The 17,819-nt window shown below is 47.0% G+C and overlaps 3 long non-coding RNA genes across 3 annotated transcripts in view; 1 reads left to right on the forward strand and 2 right to left on the reverse strand.

Moving 5' to 3' along the window:
* Positions 1 to 3,035, forward strand: part of LOC101747836 — a 39,840-nt gene extending 36,805 nt beyond the window's left edge. The window contains exon 4 of the long non-coding RNA XR_005841116.2: positions 1,665 to 3,035. This is a non-coding gene — a long non-coding RNA (uncharacterized LOC101747836). The remainder of the gene's footprint in view (positions 1 to 1,664) is intronic.
* Positions 2,424 to 13,093, reverse strand: LOC112530111. The gene is made up of 3 exons (XR_005841115.1): positions 12,922 to 13,093; positions 4,210 to 7,167; positions 2,424 to 2,815 (listed from the first exon to the last, which is right to left on the reverse strand). It is a non-coding gene; the product is annotated as an uncharacterized LOC112530111 (long non-coding RNA).
* A 56-nt stretch (positions 13,094 to 13,149) lies between these two features.
* On the reverse strand, positions 13,150 to 15,607 carry LOC121107298. The gene is made up of 2 exons (XR_005841114.2): positions 15,399 to 15,607; positions 13,150 to 13,337 (listed from the first exon to the last, which is right to left on the reverse strand). It is a non-coding gene; the product is annotated as an uncharacterized LOC121107298 (long non-coding RNA).
* Between the last annotated feature and the right edge of the window lie 2,212 nt (positions 15,608 to 17,819).

Here is a 17,819-nt window from a genome sequence, read left to right on the forward strand (position 1 = left end):
CAAAATCATAGAATTGTAGAATTTGGAAGTGGCCACTGAGATCATCTAGTCCAACCATCAGCTCATTGCCACCAAAACCTGTCAGTGCTGAGATCAGCAAAGGTTTTCCCTTCTGCTGTGGTGCTCCCAATGGCTCTTTGGGCTCTAGCTTTTCTGCTGGGAGGGATGCTTGGACTGGGTTGGAGATACAGGCACTGGAAAGCAATGAGGAAACAGAATTCATTCCGCACCCGTCCCTGTCTCTGGCTCAAGGAAGAAAATGATGAGGAGAGAGCTAATGAACACACGAAAGGATGCGAGGAGAAGAACTTTAATTGCCTCTACGGTAGCGCAGGAAGGCTGAGCCATAAAAAAGAGTGGGAACGACTAATTTATGAGTACAAATTCTATCTGGAGAGCATGACTTAAACTTGGGGAGAAAATCCATGTGCCTGGAATATTAAAATCAATAGCTGGAACCTATTTGCAAAAAAAAGAAACTGAGTGGGCAAAGAAGGTGTAGGAGGGACAATCAATACCAGAAGTGACATTGCTGCCATCCAAGTCACTGGGAGCTCAAGAGAAAGTGACCTCAAGTACAAGTAAAAGCCAATGGATGACACTGCTCAAATCTCACCAGAAACCAGAAACATTTAAGGAAAATTCCTATAGAGTGTCTTGGAAAACCTGAACTTGAATGCTGTGAGCTGGAGGGCTTGTGTTGCCAATTTTGGGAATTTATAAATGCCGTTGTTAACCAAAATCAGGAGGATTCTCTGCAGGATGGTCTTGACAGCTGAAGAGCTGATCGCAGCTCTAAAAACCACTTACAGCCAACACAGAGGGGATGCCATTTCCATCTTATGTGCAGGGCTCAGACAGAACGAAGCCTGAGCAGATAGCAGACACTTTTTCTTTTCAACACTGTAAGCCAGGTCACTTGGAGGATTTTGAAGAGAAAATGTGTGTGATATTTGGCAACTCGTTGTTTAAAAGCACTCTGGCTTTTAGGGCATCTAGTGAAATCTCAGCGCTCAGAGAGAGAAGGTTATTCTGGTTAAAGCAGAGACTCGGGGGGGAGGAAGGGGAGGTCTACCTTCACACAAAGGGAAAATGTGTTAACCAACAGCAAGCAGAAGGCCAGCAGGTGAGACCTCTGCTTGCAGAGCCAAGAGCAGTAGGGATGTGGTTTTTAGATATCAGTGGCTGAGTGTGGTTGTCTAGACAGAATAGCAGATGATAAATAGAAAATACATAGAAGGCAGACACTAAATATTTAATTCCTCTAATTTCGGGGGAAAAGCTAAGTAAATTAGCAATGTCATAGGACTGTGTGAAATACCTCCAGCTCCAACTCGTGCCCCGGACTCCAAGAACACAGCACACCCGAGTGCTGCTGACTTTGTGCCAGCGTAGGAATGTCGCTCGTAATTATAAATCTGATTATCTGATGTTGATTTTGTGAGAAATAATGGAAGAGCTGATAGGGGACTTGATTAATAACAATTTAAGGAGAATAATTAATTACAATCAACATGAGTTAATGGAAAATAGATCTTATTAAATGAAATTGATATAATTTTTCAAGAATGTGATTATAGATTTGATTGATTTAGTACATTTCATCAACACTGTTACGTTTGACTTCTGCAAGGCATTTGACTTAATGTTGTCTCATTTATTAGGAAGCTAAAACAATGTAAAATCAACACGGCACGCACTAAACGGATGAAAACCCCACTGATATGTTTAAATGTACGGCTGCGTGCAGACACTCATCACAAGTGGCTGTGTTTCAGTTCATCACTTTTAGCAAAATGGTAGAAAATCAAAACTAATTACAATCAAAGTTCGCTGATGAGTTCGATTTGGATCATGGTGGGGCTGAGGATCAGCCTTCTCCTGAGTCAGATTGAAGAAAAAACCACCCAGTTCAACACAGGCACATACAAAGCCACACTTGGGAACTGGAATTTCATGGCATTCAGGGGGAGGAGGGATCCTATAGCACAGCGCTGGAAGCTCAAACAAATAGCAGAGTGGAATACCTCTGGTGTAGCATCTGCTGGGACCCTGCAGCTATTTCTGGTGTCTGCAGCTCAAGAAGGATGTTGATGAATGGGAGAGGGCTCCGAGGAGGCACACAAGAATGACGGAAGCATTGCAAGACATGCCTTATAGTGACAGATTCAAGGACCCCAGTGCGCTTAGCTTAACAAAGAGGAGGTTAAGGGATGGCTTAATGACAATCCAGATGTGCTCAGACAGACAGAAATGGAAAGCTCTTCAATCGAGCAGACAGAGCAATAAAAAGAGCCGGTAACTGCAAGCTGACACTGCAAAATTCATGCTGGGACAGGTGAACTTCTTAAACGGACAGAACCAACACCAGAACCACTTCCTAAGAAGCAGTTTCACCATCTTTCACCATTTCAAATTCATATGGATTTGTTTTTGTTTTGTTTTTATGTATATCTCAGATCCACCAAAGATCACTCTTTAAATGAACACTCAGAGACCCACACGGCATGAACAGGATTCGCCTCCCCTGATTTCTTGATGGCCTTAATTATGAGTATTTAAGACATCATCCCTGAGCACTGAGTGGGACGACCCCCTCCTTTTGGATCGTGGTCAGCCTCAGTGGTGACTCTCATGGGCACCTCAGCTCTGCCAGAGGAATGGCTCTGTGGTTCAGAAGCTGCTGGAATTTCTCCTTTCATGGAAGTTCCTCACAAAAGCCTTTGGTGCAGACGACTCTTGGGCATCTCCAGAACTACCCTTTGGCTTCTCCTGGGGGCTGTCTTGTAAGCCCCAGTGACATCTTTCAGTGCAGCTGGGGACAAACAGGTATATTTTATTAATACTATTATTATTAATGTAAAATTAATTTGGGCACTAAGATGTTATTTCTGGGTTATCAGGCTCTGAAAATAGCATGAGGGGAGAATTTTCCTTCCAAAGAAATACTGTGATGAGTGAAAGAGGTCAAATAAGAACTGATATCCAAAAGCAAGAAAATAAAAATTGTTTTATAACCAATTTATATAAAAGGGACTTTATCTTCTCGTAATGTCTTTACCTTTAAAAGCAGGCCTTTACCTTATATAAAGGATATAAAAGAGATATAATTTGTTATCTTAACCTGCAATGAGATCAGCAAAGATTTTAAGCCCCTCCACAGCCTACTCACTGTTCCACTGTAGTTCATTAATACCCAAACTCGTCCCAATGTACGTGTAGGGCCTCACCCCTGCAGCTTGGAGGCTCTGCCTCATCCCCCTGCTGACATCACAGAGCAAATGTGCAAGAGTCCTCTGCTCTTGAATCCATTGAATCCAGCTCTGTGTTGGCCAGCCAGCACGACTGCCATCGATTTCAGGTTTGGGTCCAGGAACTGTGCAGATGCTTTTGAAACTGGACAACAGCTCAGCGTTTATATTTTATCTGAAGAAGCCTGAACCAGCAGAAATGGTTTTAAAGCTAGGGCAACATCATTACCATAGAGATAAACATTACTTTAATGTGGTTCACCATAACAACAGACCATTTATTAAAACACTTCACCATTTAATTTATCCAGCGTTTTATACTGAAGAGTATTTTCATTAGGATTCCACTGCAAAACTGGAGAAGGCATTAAATCATTTAATATACTGACAGCTCACTTAATTTATTTAAGCAGGGGACTCTAATTTAAAAAAGCAGACCTTACACAGTGCCCTATCTTTTCAGTCCTGGCATGCAAGGTCCTATTAATTTCAGGGTACGGTGTTACATTAAATCAACTTGAGATCCCACCATGTGCTTTCCTTTGGTCAGCAGCCCCCTACATTGCTGCACTTGCCAGAGCTGCCTGCAGGAACCTCTCTTGATGCACACCAGCCTTGCTCCATGCCTCTTGCTGCTGCTAATGCCCGCGAGCATCTCACCTTTTGCATCCCATGGTTGAAGGATCAGCAGGGAACCAGGAAGCCCTGAGGTTCTTGGTGAAGTCTTCCGTTTAACTCCTGTTAACTGGGATTTAGAAATGCCTCTTGGCTTTGGAGCACTTGGTGAAGGCTGGGAGAATCACTGTGACTTACTCCTATCTCAGTTTGCACTGAATTAGCAAGAAACGTGCAATTATCATAGAGTCATGGAACATTTTGAGTTGGAAGGGATCAGTCCTTGTGGCACACTACTTTTGTTCCCACATTTGTCATAATAAATGGAGCAGAATATTATTACCTGTGCCAAAGCCCTGGGTGAGTCTGGGCTCTCTGATGGCCGCTGGTTTCACTGCTGCCCAAGACTGGTATTGAAGCAGACCCTCGGAAACAACAGCACATTGTCAATAGCATGTGGGACATTATTAATAAACACTAGGGAGCTTGATATGATCTGGCAAAAGCAGCACAATGAAAACAGGTACCAAAAGAAGGATGGAGAGAAAGGGAAGTGATCTGAACAGGGTGTTTAATGACTCACCGGGCTGCGAAGCGCAGTGGAGAGCAAGGGTGGAATAGAAAACATTTTAATGAATTCAGCATGCGCACCCTCTGAAGGCTCAGCTCCCCATTCCCCAGCAATATTTGACCCACCCGAAGATACTGATCACACCGAAATAATAACCAGTAAGTAATAATAATAGTAATAATAGGAAGAGCAAGACCCTCATCTCCAATTCATATTTATAATCCAGCAAATATCTCACCTAAATCCGGAAGATTTATGGGTTTGCATCTATAATTAATATCCCTCCTTAAGCAAGAAAGGGTATATTTTCATAAAAATAAATCTGGTGCTCTAGACTGGATTTGGAAAACTAATATTTAAATCCCCAGCAAGAGATGGTTATTGATCGCATATATGTGTCTACAACAGAGACACGCCGTGCACATATAGACAGCAAGAAAATTGCATATTTATGTTTAGAATAAATAGATAAAGTTTCTATTTTAAATGCAATAGATGAAACTTAAGCAGGAAAGAGGAGGAAGATGGGCAGCTCCAAACTGCCCGTTTCCCAAAGATTCAATTTGCATTAGGCCTGCTGCTAACGGCAGGGCTGCAGTGGGCACCAAGACACATAAAGGGCCTCGGGACAAAGCAATCGATCTTGTTTTAGTTTTATGAGGAAAATAAACAGTCAGGCTGATATAACAGCAGGAGGGTCAAGCAGAGGCAGGGCTAATGAAGTGACTCACAGGAGCTCAAAATTAAAACAGTCTTCCTGTTCTCCATCCTCCCTTGTAGGGGACACCTGCATCTCCCCTAAATCCCATGGGTGAGCAACAGCAGAGAACCTGCTGAGCTCGGAGCTTGTTCAATGCCTCAGCATCCCCTGAGCAATGGGAAAGGCCTGGCCAAGGCAAGCTCTGCCTCAGCTCAACAGGACCATGCAGGCAGCTGTCTAAGTTGTACCAGGGAAGGATAAGATTGGATATTAGGAAAAATTTCTTTCCAGAAAGAACAGTGATGCAGAGGCACAGCTGCCCAGGGAGGTGGTGGAGTCACTGTCCCTGGAGGTGTTCTGGAAGTGTGGAGATGTGGCACTGAGGGACGTGGGCAGTGGGCACCGTGGGATGGGGTGGGGTTGGACTTGGGGATCTCAGAGGTCTCTTCCAATGTTAATGGTGCTATGACTCCATAATTCTATGATTTAGGGGTCACCTCACTTCCTGCACAGTATCTACATCCAAATTTCATTTTTTTTTTTCATTCTTTTTACCTCCTCAGGTTTCTTTTCACTTCCCAGAACTGCAGCTAGCAGAGCGGGAATGTGCCAGGTGAGCAGTTGAAGCACAGCTAGAAAAGGATTGCTCCTCTGGTGCAAGCAGGGATTTAGCTGAAAAATACTGAGTTACTGGAAGTCTAAAAGTAGGCACTGTTCCAAGGTCAGGAGACTGAGCGTCACCTCACTCAGTGGTGCACTTTCCATCAGAGGTAAAGCACTTCTGCTGTCCTGGATCCAAAGTAAAGCCCAGACACTTGTATTTATGTTGTTCTAAGCTGTATAACAACCCTATTTAACAGAGATTTTAAATATTCATGGTTAAATACTATGAATCAAAAAAAAAAAAAAATCCCTTATGCAGGCAGTTGTTGAAGGAGTTGGTGAGGGACTGTGTGCCAACATGAGCACGCTGCTCAGAGCTCATGGCATCAGAGTGAACACAGAGGGAGCTTCTTTCCCCCAAATGATAGGCTATGAGAAGTGCTATGGCACTGGTAGAAGGAAGGAGAGAAATGCCATGGAGGATGTGGGTGCCTTGCCCCTGCTCTAACCTGCAGCCATGAGATATGGAATATATCTAGGATCACATCTCTGGAAGGTTAAATGCAGACAACGCAAGGGCTCCAAAAGCTGCAGGCAGCATGGGGCATTAGCCAAGGCACAGCTTTGCTGCAACCTCGTTTTCATGATTTAACATTACTGCTGTAAATAATTGATACTAATGTGAGATAAGAGACAGACTGTCTGTGGGCCAGGAGGAAGTGGATCCTGGTGACATCCACCCAAAAATGTGCTTGCAGATTTGGCTTGAGTGAAAGCGCTGAAAAGCCAAACACCCGATCTGAGAGGCAGGGAAGGGAAGAGGGATAGGAAAGGCAAGCTAGATCAACTCATAGGACTCCCATTTTTCAAAAGAAAACTCCCTGTATTAGTTCCTTCAACAAGAGAACATCAGCATCACCTATCGTTGGTTAGCTTGCCAAGGTTTGCTCTTGCACTAGTCCTTAGGACATGCTCATGCATTGTCAGAGGGTGGGAACCAGGGCGGGTATGGGCATGGTTTAAGGAACCAGTTTTGTAAGAAGGTACAAGAGCATCCCTCCTCATCAAGGACACGAGAACCCCAGAGTGCTCAATATACTTTATGCCTTTGGCTGTGGTTATCTACAAATCAGCTGAGCACCAGGAAGGAGCTATCCAGAATCTCAGTCTTTGGAACCAGAGATGGAGAACTACCCATTTGGTCCAGTGAGGACAGACGTGAGCCAGGTGATGGATTCAGTGCTCTGGAAACCCACCTGAGCTTGAGATGAATGGGCCACAACGAGGCTGGAGATGGGGATATCCCTGCTGGGAACCTCCCAGGGCCATTGGACTGCATAAGGCTCTAAATCCCAGAGTTGATGCTGCCTTCGGCATTTCCCATCCCCTGAGCAGCCAGCATGATGTCAAGCCGGCTTTGATCCTGCCTAGGACATAGAAAAAGAGATAACGCCAGCTGAAAAAAAAATAATGGAAAATGGTGTTGAGCCACCCTTAAAGCTCTCTGCTAAACTTTCTGCTGCATCACCACCTTCACGCAACCCCTGTGTTGCTCCCCAGCCCAAGGACCTTCCTTTACCCTCACTGTAAGGTAAGCGTGCCTAATGGCTTTAAATTGCAGGAGGATGCCACATAGGATTGAAAGAAATCTGCAGAGCTGATTCCTTCATTGTGAATGATTTCCTTGTAGAGGCAGCGGGTCACTCTTAGGGCAGGTAGGTTTGTCCTACGCGCATCCCAAAGGCCGTGGCTACACATTACTCTGGTGCACAGTTATGCAGAGCTCTGACGTTGTGTTTCTTTTTCTAAATGCTTCTTAGCCAAGTGATTTGAGCCAGAAAGCTGGAGGAAAATTGCCATTTGGAAAATGCTTTGAAAGAGCAGCATTCACTCATGAGTGACAGAGCTGGAGACAGCCAGCGAGACTTTCTCATCTCTAACATGATTTTATGATTCAGTGAATAATGCATATTAGCATAATGCTAACTAAAAAAATCCATACTCATCATTTACTATTAATTAGTTATCAACATTATCCTATTATTAATTATTAACATTTACACTATCCATCAGCCCCCAGCTGACTGATAGCTTAAAATCTTGCATAGAGATTGTTACAACAATGCTACACCGCATCCCATAACATACTGTGCAGTCAGCTTGTCATATCCCCATCTATAAAGCTTTTTACTAATGCACTTTACAACAGATCTTATAGTACATGGATGAGGAATGTGGCTGCACCCAGCAATAATTCCATTAATTATGAATAAAGCATTTACAAATGACATCCTTATTTAAAAACGGTGATGAACTCATTTTGTTTTAATGTGGAAGTGCTGCGTAATTTGTAATTCTGTAAAAAGCAGTGCTGGCAGCATGGGACAGGGAGAGGGGCCCAGAGCTCATCTTTACATCATAAAGGGAAAAAAAAAAAAAAAACACCATAAAAAGAACAGAAGGAAATTATTGACCAACAACAAAACGCTGGGATAAAGCTGACCAAACCCCAACCTGATGGTTGGAAGGGATTTGTTAAGGTGCCACGAAGAGCTGGAAGGCATTATGCAGTGACCTTGCATTGTGACTGTGTCAATAAAACTCTCCCCGCGTTACCAGCAAGGCTGTTTCCATGCTTTCACTTGCGATGTTTTCAGCTGGCTGGCAGCTCCCCAACACTCGTTAGCTGCATAGGGTTTGTCTTTGCAGCATCTCGGTACTGTTTGGTCCTAAAGGCTTCCTGAGATGGCAGAATATTTATTGCATCCCATATTTCACAGGGGATACTTACGTCAAGAGGCTATAAATACGTTACTCTTCCGAGTTTACATAAGGGATACAAAGTCAGTAGCCAAGTTTACAGATCAGGCTCTGTTAGCGTGGGGTCTGTTCTTCCTCATATCCATCTCCATTGTTTGAAATCATTTGCCAGATTAATGCTGGGAGAGATTTTTGACTCACTGGTCGCTCCTGAACGCAGCAGTCGTGTTCAGGTTATTCCGTGTACTACACAAGCCTGCTTCATTTAGCCTTGCATCCTTTTTGGTATTAAAGCCATGAATATTGATGCTGGCTGTAGTTTTAAAGTGAGAGCCGTGATCCAAGAGCTCCTTATCCCAAGGTTCACACATCTAAATGCGTGCCCACTGGGGATGCCAAAACCCTGCAAACCCCTTCCACGCTCTCTTTCAGCGCCTCATTCTGATGCTCACGAGTGACCCTCACACAGTACAACATATCACTCCCGCAGAGACCTTTCCCCAGATTCCCAAGCCAATAAATGGTAAAAACAGAATATACGGTGGTTATAGTCAGCACTGCTAAGGGGCCCTTCTGCAGCACCCCTCCCAGCCCAAGGAAGGGCAGGAAACCTCAATCACAGCTCCCCTAATAACACATCTGGATGTTGGTGGCCCTGCCTGTGGCGGGGGGTTGGAACTTGATGATCCTTGGGGTCCCTTCCAACCCAAGCCGTTCTATGATTCTATGATTCCCAGCACTTCTCCAGACCATGAGCACGTTGGTGTTCAACGGTAGGAGTTATTTATTGAGGCTTTGGCTGTTTGCAGCAGCGGCTGGGGAGAAGTTCTGCAGTTATCAAAAACCTATTTCCTGCAGCGTCACAAATAAACCAGCAGCCCCCCTCCGAAAAGCCGAGCGCAACATTTACATTTTAATCTCCCGACACACTTTGCTTTCTGACAAACAGGGTTTTTCAGTGCATGTGTTACAGTGGAGATGCAGGAGAAAGCCTCACAGCCTGGGAGGGATCGTGGGTGGCTTTGTGAGCAAAGGCTGTGACCTTCCAGGCCAGAAAGCATTTTTACCACAAAAACCAGTGGTGCACCGGCATCCGGCACTGCATGATGCCATGCATGTGTAAAACAGGGCTGGGCAGGACAAGCAGGCAGCCCTGTGCTGCTACCCATCCTGCAGTCACCCCTGGCACTCTCATCTCACTGTCTGCTTGCATCCCTGCCTGCAGGACAGTTGGTGCAGAGCAGAGATGCTCTTTGCACCCCAGCTGCCCGGTTTGCTGTCTGGTGATGAGAGCATCTCCTTCCCTGCTTAATGCTGGAGCTGAGATCCTGTGCTGCCTCCATAGAACTGCTGCAGCAGGATATGAATTATGGATGCAATGAAAAATCCCAGCGCATTGCACAGAGGGAATATGCAAAGTGCAAAGCAATCACCTCTGCACGATGCACGAGCATTGCCACACACTGCCATTGGATGCCCAAAAACTGTACCCCACCATGACCTGCACCTCCCTCATCCCGGAAAGGCACCGGGATCCCCTCCTCCTGAGCACTCCAGGGCTGGAAATGAGGACACCCATCATGTGAAAAACACCTCTTTACATACTGCGGAGGCACTCAGGGCACAGGAGGGGGCCTCACTGCATTCACAGGCATTCAGGGGATGGGTGTCTGCTCTCTATGGGTAAGGGCTTACCCTTGGGAGCTCTGGCAGAGCTTTGCCTGGAGCCAAAGAGCCCACATATGTTGTTTGCATCCTCCTCCTGTCAGAGCCCACTGCCGCTGGAGCAGAGAAGTGTAGGACAGTTCTCCACAGACTAATTTGGGGGGGCTGTAGTGTGCGGAAGCTCTCCTCATAACTTCTCTTTCAGAAGGCTTTTCCTTTTTATTTCTTTTAATTTTCAAATGCTCCGATTCCTCCCCTTGAAGCACAGCTCGTTGCCTCCGTGCACCATCTCATAGCACACTGCAAAAGCGTTGCCACTTTCCAGAGCCATTTCTGAGCATGCAATATCAACATCTGTGCTAAAAGCAAGCCAAAATTTTTCCCCGAAGCGATATTTTGCTTGGCATTATTGTTCCTTTTTCTTTTTAATGGTTTGCTTGTCACGGGGACTCCTCAGCCTTTTATACTCAGGAAATGCAGAATGCTGCTTCCCTCCCTGCTGCAAGCAGGAGCCAGCGGTGAGCACAGCATGCAGCTCCCATCCATCCCACGGTGCCAGAAGGTTGGGGAAATGCCTTGGGTCACATAGGGCCCCAATTAATTACAACAGCCCCCCATGAATGGCACTGTAAATTCTTGTTCCTTGTGTTAAAAAAGTTACGAGTGTTACTTAGCGGCCACTAAAATTATACAGCACTGCAGCACTGCGTTTGCTGCTGTGTGCTCACTGCCTTTAAATGCCACAGCCAGGCATGGGATAGATGGGAGGCACATGGGCATCCCTGGAACCTGGCTGCTGGCTCTGCCCAGGCTGCAGCTGACAGTCACAGAGAAGCAAGTGCAGTGCAGAGTTCTTTCTGCCTGGGGGTAAGCACTGAGATGCTGCTATCTCTGGCTCAGTGTCAGCTGCAGGTATCACTGTTCCCAGGGCAGGCTGCAGGATGCTATGGAGCTGGAGACTGTTTTCACTGAATCATTAAGGTTGGAAAAGACCTCTAATGCCATCACGTCCAACCCCAATCCATCCCACCATGCCCACTAATGTCCCTCTGGGTCACATCTACCCTTTTCTTGAACACCTCCAGGGATGGTGACCCCACCACCTCCCTGGGCAGCTCTACCAATGCATGACTGCTCCTTCTGAGTAGGAATTTCTCCTGATATCCAGCCTGACCAGGATCAGGTGGAGGATGGTTGAAAAGGAAGAAGAACGACCAGTAATAGGGCTCTATAGCACCTCCGTCCGTAAAGAGTATGACCAATTTTCAGCTCTCAGAAGCTAAAGCAGGACTGATGTATAAAGTCTACTTTGGTTTCTCCCTGGTTTATGTCTCTGACACCTTGCAAAGTCTTCGGGATGTCAGGACATAGCTCTGCCCTTCTGTACAGGTTTCCTTGGAGGATTTCACACGGTGTTGGTGCAGGCAGCAGTAGCAATGTCTGACAGCACTCCCACGGCAGCTGCAGGGCAGTGAGCAGCAGTACAGTTCTGCCTTCTCTGCTGGCAATCTTCAGCTTTCTGGGCAATTATCTTCTCCCCCATCATCCTGCCCAGCACACAGCTGGTTGGCAGAGCTAATTGATTGGTGTTTGTACAGGCTTTTGGGTTTCTCCTGTTAAGTAGGTGTTAAATCTCATTATTATTATTATTATCTTCTGTCATAACCACAGTGATGAACGTCCCCCTGTGCACGTACTTAAACTACCCAATGTGGGCTGCCTTGTTCTTAATTTTGATTATTTTAAGAAGTCTTTTAGCACATCAAATTGCCTTGGTGGATAAAGATTTATAGCAAAGCCTTGGGAGCTGTCAGAGTAATGTTTTTCCAGCAGCAAAAACTTAACCTCCTCTTAGATCTCTTTCCTGCTTTGTCCCACACTTCTCCATGTGATGAAGGGATGCTGAGGCGTTGCTGGGTGCAGCTCTTGGGATGAAGGAAATGTGCTGTCAGTCCTTTTATTTCTGATCCCATTTGAGTGTGTCACTCAGCTGTCTCAAATCAAAGAGGGTGAGAAGGTGCCTTAAACTGCTGTGATTGGAAACTTCAAACTCACCGTGTCTTCCAGACGCTAAGTAAATGGCTGGTGGGCTCTTGTAAATCACAGCATTTCTAAATATACCAGAGAGTCTCTCTGCCAAGATGCTGATGAACACTGCGTCTGTTCCTATTGACTTCTTTTCCCCCTTCAGATTCCTTTTGCTTTGAATAATTTCAAATCATAACGCAAAAAAAAAATCCTGGACTCTTAGCGAGACTCAGTGATGCTGTGATTAATGAAAACGTAATGAGAGCTACCATGCAGCCATTACAAACCAGTTAGCTAATTAGTCTAATCACAGAGGTGGAAATAATTAAAAGACCATAAAGTAGAGGTAGCCTAATAACAGCGTTTTCCTCTGACCCAGAAGTGAAGAGAGAAGGATGCTCTGTTCTATCTGGTTTACTGGGTCAGCGCCAGGAGGAGTGGGGAGTGAAGGGCCCAGAAGAACTGCAGTGCCTGGGCTGGATCAGACAGGGAAAACAGAGCAGCCTTACACCACTCTGCCCTTACACCACTCTGCCCTTACACCAGACTGCAGCTGAGTCCTCAACTGCTTCAGATGTGTACTTGTAAGGTAGGACCGGTCTGCACTGGAGAAGCACACCCTGAAACCCTGCCCTACTTCTGCAAGGGTCTTCCAGCCCGGGCTGCTAATGAGAGGCACAGGGCAATGTGCAGAGCTGGATTTCACCCCGTAATTAGCAGTGACCTACCTCTCACTGCTGGATGGAATGGCTCCGTTTGATGGGCTGTAAAAAATCCTAACTGGTAATTTTCCAGTTGGGATGGGTCATGGTTATGGCCATCTCCATTGGCTCTTATCATTTCCGCCAGGGGTTTGTGTGCATCCCATTTGACCCGATTATAATGAGCAAAGAAGAACAAAGGAGCTGCAGACACACAATCAACGATCATGTGCTGAAGCTGATGAATACGCCAAGTCTGCTAAGTGGCTCCTCATCAGCTATTCACGTGCTGGGAGCCATCTTTATTTGCTCTTCGTCTGTAGGTGAATCTATTTTTGTAGCTCTGTTTTGGGGGTGGGAGGGTGGATGGAGGCAACCACCGCTGTCAGGTAAAGACTACGCTTTCCTGAAAAATCAAACGGTGACACCAAGTTGGCAGTGACCTGAAAAGAAGAAACGATGCCATGTCATTTAGAGAAGGAAGAAATAATATTCCCCAGTGACACCCCTGGTGGGAGGCAGAATTTTACCTCCCTGCATCTCAAATGAAGCATCACAGCAGCAGCACTGACTGTGCTTCCGTGTTTCCAGAGTGACTTTTCATTAACCTTATTTTATTTGCTGTAGCTGCAAACATGCTTTCAAGGGTAGGAGCAGGGGCTGTCCCGCTGGGAGGATTTGCAGGATGAAATGCAAGCCCAGGACATCCCACCTGGATCCTCTAGCTGTGACATTGCTGCAGAAGGAGGGATGTGTCCAGGGGTCTGTGCTGCTGCATGCCAATGACTGCCCAATTTCTGCCCTTCCAGCACCTCTTCTTATTCAATCTGAACGTGTGGGTGAGCAGCACACCCATCCCAGGGCTCTGTTCCAGCTGAAGCTGTTTCCTGCTGCAGGCTGTGTGGGTTCAGCAGCACGCTGCTCCAGGAAAGCAGTTCTGTACAAGCAGCAACACACAGGCTTGCACCGCCGGCGTTTGCAAACAGCTGATCTAGAGAGATTGCTTTTTTTTATTTATTTCTTTGTGCTTTTGACCTTATTTGTTGAAAATGAAACATCATGTAACCTTCCAGGAAATGCCACGAATCTTCGATCTGACATGAGAACATAAATCTCCAGTGCGTGTGCATCAGTTCCGGTCAGGTTTTCAGGTCTTAGCTAGATCAGAGTGCAGTGGGAGCATCCCATATTGGGGCCAGCAGGACCCAAGTTCCTCACCTGTCCTGTCCTTGTAACAGCAGTCCCATGGCATTGGTTGTTGCCTGTGGACCAGGCTGGTTTTCCACCCGTTCTTTGTAGAAAGAATGGGATTTCTTGCACCTGAATTGAAGTGTGAAATTTTAAGGGGACGGGTGCAGCTCCTCCCTCCCAGCTCCGGCTGAAAGCAAGCACTGCCTCACAGCTCTGAGCAGCCCCCACTCCAACAGCCATCTCGGGGAGCAGAAGGTTCTTGTGCTGTTGGGAACTGAGGCTCTGCAGCCCCGACCACACAGAGAGGTGGGGGGAGGACACAGAGGAAACCGCAATGCCTGCGGTTTCCCGTCCGGTCCATGCAAGCTGTTCAGTGCACGGGGCCTGAATGGCAGTGAGGGTTATTTGAAGGTCAGAAGTTGCTCGTGTGAAGATGCAGCCCCGCTGCACGGCTTTTTGGCACCTTCTCAGTGACAGTACTGTTTTGCTGGAGCCGTGCATGCCTCCATCCCAAGCTGCCAGTGTTCTGTGGGGACACATCCAGAGGTGTGCAGGGCTTTCCTTTGTGCCTTATACCCAGAGCAGGGAAGCCCTACACCCCACCAGGCCCAGGGAACAACTCAGAGGTCTCTTTGCATTTTAATGCCTTTTCCTCTCTATTGAGGTCTGTGACATTCCTACAGGTTAACAGAACCCACAGTGAGAACAGTACCATGTGCCCACCCCCCACATACCTCTCCCTGCTAAAAGCAACAGAAACCTGCATTTTTATTCGCTTATTTTAATAGGACGACCTTTCCTTGTTTCTCCACTAGATGGGAGAGTGAGACTGGTCTAACAATGTGCCCGTCTTTATCCTGACAGGAATACAGGGGGGAGACGAGGAATGGGGAATGCACTCAAGTCAGTTCTCGGGTGTGAGGACACCTCCTGCACTTTCTCTGCCCTTGGAAATGGTGTGGATAACCCCAAAAATGCATGCTGAGCCGTGTTATGAGCTAACCCCAAAAGTGCACGGCTGTGGAGACCGGTGCTTGCTGGGGGATTCCCTCACTGCCAACTCCTCTGCCCTCATGCGAGGAGGAATCAGGTACACAAAGATTAGATCACAGAATGACAGGGTCATTTTGGTTGGAAAAGAGCTCCAAGATCCCCGAATCCAACCTCAGCCCACCCCACTGTGCCCACTGCTCACATCCCTCAGTGCCACATCTCCACAGCTCTGGGACACCTGCAGGGACAGTGACCCCACCTCCCCCTGTGCAGCTGTGCCACTGCATCTTTCAGAGAACATATTTTTCCTAATATCCAACCTGAATCTCCCTGGTGCAACTGAAGATGTATTCTTGGGGTGAGACACTTCGTGGCCATCCACATCCTGGAGAATCAGTTGACTCCCCCGTCCCCAGCATTGCTTTGGGAGAAAAAGAATCACACCCCATTTTCACCTCCTTTTCTCCAATGCCTTTCTCGTGCAGGATCATTGCATCATAATGCTCACGGCTGTAACGCTTCTTTCCGCAAAGATTAAAAATGTGCTGATGCAACAGCTGCACTTGCAGGAGGGGAATTTGTGGCCCCGTCTGACACCGGCAGCTGCACACAGAGGATGCCCCGTGGCACTCATGCTTTGCTGAATTTACTTTCACTGCAGCGCTTCCCATCCCCTGAGGCATTGCCTGAGCTTTCACTGGAACTGAGTGCGTTGGGGAATTAAACAGCAGCAGAAACACTGTCTCAACCAAACCAAAAAGTTGCCCCATTTGCCTATATTTTGTTATTGAGAGGTTTGGGGTTTTTAAGACTAAGCATGACTTCTTCCTTTTGGGATGTCACGGGTCCTGGAAGAAAACTTCTCACAGCCAATTTTTCTGACTGCGACAGAATAGGCAAATACTGCAGCTCTGGGGGGTTTTGCTGTCTGCCCAACCTCCTTAATTTGCAATCTTTGTAAAGAAGTGACTCAACTGATTTGTTTGACGCTGGGTACACTTGTGCCCTTCAATGAAGTAATCCTGACATCCCTTTGTAACTGTGCCCTCCTTGCCTTCTTTGGGGTTTCCCAACTGCCATTACTCAGCCAGAGAGAGGTAACAGCCTCTTTGGAAGAGGAAGTTGGGTTTCACTAGATGTAATTCTTCTGTTTTCCATAAGCAAGTCACCCCACCCTATGTGGGCAACAACACTGTATCACTCAGCACAGAGCCGTGTCCCACCCAGGCACCACCATGAGAGCGATCGGTTTTCCCAAGAAGGGAGGAGACTTCTTTCATTGGCTGTAATTAGGTGAAAAAATGCTGCCTAGAAGCAACACAGTGGTAGAAAATGCAGCTCTGGCAGAGCCAGGGCATGCTCAGTGGGGCAGCATCTGGCTGCCAGGTAGGGGCAGTGCAGGGACACAGGGATGGGGATGGATGTACCATGGGATGTCTCAAAGGGATGGGGATTTGTATGTTTGCTTCTGCCCTTGGGCAGCAGTCTGCTTCTTCCCGTGCCCCTCATTCACAAAGTTTTGGGTGAGCAAATGGGAAAATGAAAGCCCAAGGGCACAGAGCCACTGCCGTGACTCTGTTCTGCTTTTCTGTGCTCCAGCACTGCCATCCCCTTCCTATCATCTCCCTTTACCACCCTGGAAGGGAATTAAAACCAGAAAAGGCACTAACTGGGGAGATGAGCTGTGAAGAGCCTGGTGGAGTGGTGCAGCCTTGTGATGGGCACATGGGACCTGCAGGACAAGGACACTGCTGGGACCCACATCTTCCTCTGCTGACTGCAGGAGGTGCTGCAGCTTGCCGCCTTCTGACAGCACGCCAAGTGCAAATGAGCATCTCGTTCTTCAGGGATGAGATGTTGAGCTGATTAAGTTTCTCTTTAATTATAAGGAGGAAATGGCACGTGCAAGGACGGCTTCTGCTGCCAAGTTAGAGATGCTCCTGGGTGTATCGTGCTTTCCTTCCTGGTGCATGGGGCTCAGCTGTAGGGTTGGGAAGGGAGAGAAAACGGCTTGGGACATATTCAGAGCTATGGCTGATGGGGCATTCTGTGGAATGCTCAGCAACCTGTGATAAGTAGGGTATAGTCCAGGGCAGGGAACTGGCATGCTTGGCATTTACTACACTCATAAATGACTCCAGCAGCAGCAGAAAGGGTACAAACTTCACCCTTGCAAAGCATCAGCACTGAGGCCATGGTGGGGAGCAGACGAGCAAAGTGCCAGGAAACGTGTTGCTGCAGGTTGCACCCTGAGAGCTTTGGTAGCTGGCTGTTAGCACTGCAGCATCTGCATCGTGATGGTGACTAAGGGTAGTTCTGTGGACTGGAAAAAGGGGCGGAGGGGTTTCCATTCCCCAGCGGTGCACAGAGCTCCCAGCCAAGTGCTGCCTATGTTGGGATGCATGTAGGATGTAGGATGCTTCGTGGATCTGGGACCTCTCCACAGGGGCACTGGGCAAAGGGTGACAGGGAGCACAGGGCACAGATTAATGACAAATAGTCAAAGATGAGCACCTGTCCCAGCACAACAGGGTCCCTGCACAGCAGAACTGTACCATCATATGATGCTTGCTTGGATCCTGACCCACTCAGCCTCACAGGTGCTCTCAGTTACAAGATAAGAGGCAGTCTCTCCTTTGGACCTTAATCCTGCAAGATCTATAAGGATGAACTTTGAAATTCAAATAGCTGGCAGGATTTCACTTAATCTGAGATGGCAAAATCACCAGCCATGTGATTTC

This window comes from Gallus gallus, chromosome 20, assembly GCF_016699485.2.
Source record: "Gallus gallus isolate bGalGal1 chromosome 20, bGalGal1.mat.broiler.GRCg7b, whole genome shotgun sequence".
In the NCBI taxonomy this organism is placed as follows: Eukaryota; Metazoa; Chordata; class Aves; order Galliformes; family Phasianidae; genus Gallus; species Gallus gallus.